This window comes from Cariama cristata, unplaced genomic scaffold (genome assembly GCF_000690535.1).
Source record: "Cariama cristata isolate BGI_N322 unplaced genomic scaffold, ASM69053v1 scaffold20731, whole genome shotgun sequence".
Classification (NCBI taxonomy): Eukaryota; Metazoa; Chordata; class Aves; order Cariamiformes; family Cariamidae; genus Cariama; species Cariama cristata.
Window position 1 is genome coordinate 70667 of NW_009599008.1, and position 3912 is coordinate 74578.

Sequence of the window (3912 nt, forward strand, 5' to 3'; positions counted from 1 at the left end):
CACCTTCTGACAGGTGTGGCGCTCGTGCCGTTGAAAGCCACTCCGGTGTTTCAAAGACAAGCTATGGTAATGAGCAAAGCTAAGCTACATACAGAGACATTTTTAAAAGCTCTCCCCTAGGGCCAGACCGATGGCCCCATGGATAATGCTCTGCCTTGAACTGATTATCGACTACATTATCTTAGTTTTCTCTCCTCATTCATTTGCTTGCAGCCTTTATCTTTATTCTTTCTTTCCTTCTGAAAAAAAAAAAAGAAATTCCACTTTTGTACAATGGGTGTTTTATATTTCATATTAAAATAGAACCGTCTTTTTTTCTTCTTTTTTTTTTCCTACATGCCAACTCTCGTTTCTCAACCAAAAAAAAAAAAAAAGAGGAAAGTTTCACCTCATTTATTGCTATGTCAAGTCAAGACTCCTTTTCCTCAGCTCATTATTTCCACAGGAGCTGAGTCTCGACAGTGTGCAAGTGTTGCAGAAGTATGTGCCTTGGTGAGGAACAGAAGGATCTCGCTGGAAGATAAGGACATTGTCTACAGTGAACAAAATTAAATTTAATGTGATGTAGTTTTAAGAAAGAAAAACAAAAAGAAGGTTTTGCCTGAAATGCAGCCTGCAAGTTCACTTTGTTGGAGGGGAGATTTTGCAAGCAGGCTTGAGTTTGAGGGAATTGTCTGAAGGAGTCTGATTTTGTTTCCCCTGTTTATTTTCAAAATCTTAGTGGGGAGCGTTGGTTTTTATTCCACAGATGTTTTAAAGAAGGATTCTGAGGGATAGGGTAGCCCTTTGTGTAGAAAACATATACCTGTTAAAAGTCATGAAGGATGAACAAGGGAGTTACGGCTGCCAAAAGCAGACTGCCAACACACCCAGCGTGCTTTAGAGAGGCTGATGAGGACTCTCGAGTCGACAGAGGAAAAACAAGTGCTCCACATGAGCACAAATAGCTAAGCCGTTGTAGAAGCACCTACCATGATTTTTAAAACAACTGCTCAATGTAAGTAGGATGTTAAGAAATGATGATACTGTCAATTAATTTTGTTATATTGGCATAATTTCTTAGCAATGGATTAATCATTTATTAACAACACTTGTGAAATTACTTGTTGACTCACTATGGACTACTTTAAGTGCATCTCTGTGGTAACACCCAAGTTGGCCAAGATGAAATTCACGTTTTGCAGGACGTCTGCTTCTGGTGGCTCTGCGAGGTGGAGGAGCACAAACCCCTGGTTGGCAGCCAGCAGCCTTTGAGGAGGGCACGTTTGGGTGGCCAGGACTGAGGTTGAGCGGGGAGCACTGAGCAACCCTCTCATGGGTTGGCAATTACTATTAAGTGAAACTTTATGACCAAGCCGTGGAGTTAAGAACGCATGCGGGAAGGGCTCAGGAAATATCAGCAAATCCTTTTGGCTACCCTGGCCTCCTGTGTGGATAGTGGGAGTTGGGAAGCTGAGCTGCCTGGCTGGGAGACCAGCCCAGTGGATATGAGAGGGCAGCCAACCAAAGAAATCACCAACATCCCTGCTTTCTCCATTGCCATCCCTGTTTATGAAACTGTGAAACAGAAATAGCTTCTACAGGTCACTTGAGTGATGCTTCCCATCTCCCAGCCACTCTGTGTCCTCCCCTGCCACATGAAGCAGTGAAAAACAAAGCAGAAAACCCTGACTTGGGTACATGACATCAACCTAAGAGATGTCTTCTTATTTATCATTGCTTTGACACTAAATAACTATTTGGCTTCCACATCTCTTATTTAAGAAGTGCTCCCATTCCATTTTTTTAATTATTCATAACAAGCCACAGGTTTAGTAAAGCAAAAACAACATTTTTTTTATCTGAGCACATAATTAACGCACAAAGTCTGATACACTGGTTGATTTAAACATATTACTAAATCAGAGTGTTCATTCTTTGTAAGTGCTGGAAAACCTTAACATGCTTAAAAAAAGCAGTGATCTGACATTTGTCACTGAAATGTGACTATTACATGAAATTAAATTAGACATCCAGCATGCAAATTTTCAAAGAATAACTTTCCTCTGTGTAGTACAAAAAAAATCCCCCCATAATTGATAGGCAGAGATTGACTTTTAAAGCTTCAAATCAGCTTTGAGGTCTGGGTGATCTTTTAAACTGCTCAAGCTTTCATCTGCAGTTTTTCACATTGCCAAGAGCTGTCAATCAAGCGATGGATTTCTGATCAATATCCCCTGTTCATTAGCTTACACAGGCTCTCTGTTACGGAGAGAACAGATATCCCAACGCTGGCAGTCACACTGTTTTCAAAACCTTCGCTGGATCAAGTCATGACTAATGTTCTGAGTGAGAAAGTGATACATTAGGATGCCATCGAGTGACCTGAATTGCAAGGTAACTTTGTTGGACTGCAGTTGTCAAGATGAGTGATGTGCAAAGTTAAAGCCTATTGCCAACACACATCAAGAGCGCCAGAAAATACCCAGCATTTATTCAAGCTCTCTGAACCTCTGGGGATTGACTGAAATCTGGCCTTATTTAAGCAGGATGAGTTTTTCTACCACCTTTCTAAATAGTTTTTGTCTCCAGCTCTGAGAATAAAGTAGTGTTATTTTTATGAGGCTGAAATCCTGACTGTATTTTAAATAACGAGTTGTCACCCATTTACTTCTGCAGAGACAAGACCTCATGGTATTTCCTCCCTTCCACATGTGCTGTGGCTGAGAGTATCTGCGGCTTCAGAAAGAAATTGCGAAAGAAGGGAGACTAGCTATCAACAAAGCCTGCAAGCCTTTCAAATAGTTTTGTGGCTGTTACTTAAAAGCAGTTTTGCAGCACCTTTTCCTCAGAGGGATGGACGCTGGGTGAAGGTGGATGATGGTGGTTGAAGGAGTGGGGACTTGCAGGTGGATGGGGAGTGGGAGAGGACAGGGAGAGTGGAGGGATGGAAGTAAGGACCATAAAGCATGTGGGAAGGAATGAATTAAGAATTTGTGAAAGGGATACTTCGCCATCAAAAGGCAAATCAACCAGTTTGCACAAGGCTTGTGCGCAAAGCCTGAAGCAAAGTGCATGACTCTATGGCTGAATACTTGCAGAAGCCAAATACTGAGCTCAGATGCACGAATGATCTGGAACGTTGTTTTCTGCACACATCTTGTTAGAAGAGCGACATTGGTTTGGGGAAAGAAGCAGTGCTGTATGAACTACAAGGCTGCTGGACTTGCAGGTTTGAACTGGAAGCCAAAATGCCACTGGAATGAACAGGAATGCAGATGAATAATGAGTGCATAGTAAAAGCCACACTCTTTTTTTGCAGGAAAATAAGCAAAATTAATCTAATACTTTATTAGCTATAAGTTATAAACTCAGATCTAAGAGCCACTGAAATCAAGAAAAGGAGGAGCAGGGCTTAACCACAAAATACTAAACTTATCAATAAAACCATAATCTTCTACGTGGACCACGTAGTCTGCAAAAGGACGTACAAATCCTCACACAATCTACACAACCTCATGCAACATTCATCATAGCTTTTCCCTTATCAACATCTTAATGCTACATAGCCTTTAACGATTTTTTACCTGCATGAGCTTGTAAACACTTTTTGAACCTTCTTGCACTTTGGACAAAACCTTGCAGAAATAAATTCCAAAGTTTCCCTTTGCAAGGGAAAGTTAGCCTTCATTTACTTGACTTTCAATTCTCATGCACAGCTGGGCTCTTTGCTTATCCTTCTGTGAGGTTTGCAGCCCAGCACCATGACCTCTCCTCCAGCCCATGACCCACCGTGTCACCCACGGGTCTCCAAATCTGTGTTGAGCACATGAAGCTACAGGCTGACAGAAAAATCCTGGCTTGGAACAGAGCTGCAAGTTGCAGGTGTGGTCTAGGAGTACCCCATGATCAGCTGCAAACTGGTCCTGCTGC

General features: G+C 41.9%; 1 protein-coding gene across 1 annotated transcript in view; it reads right to left on the reverse strand.

Moving 5' to 3' along the window:
• HABP2 (hyaluronan binding protein 2) overlaps positions 1-3912 on the reverse strand; it is a 16029-nt gene that overhangs the window by 9462 nt on the left and 2655 nt on the right. The gene's annotated exons all lie outside the window — the stretch shown is intronic.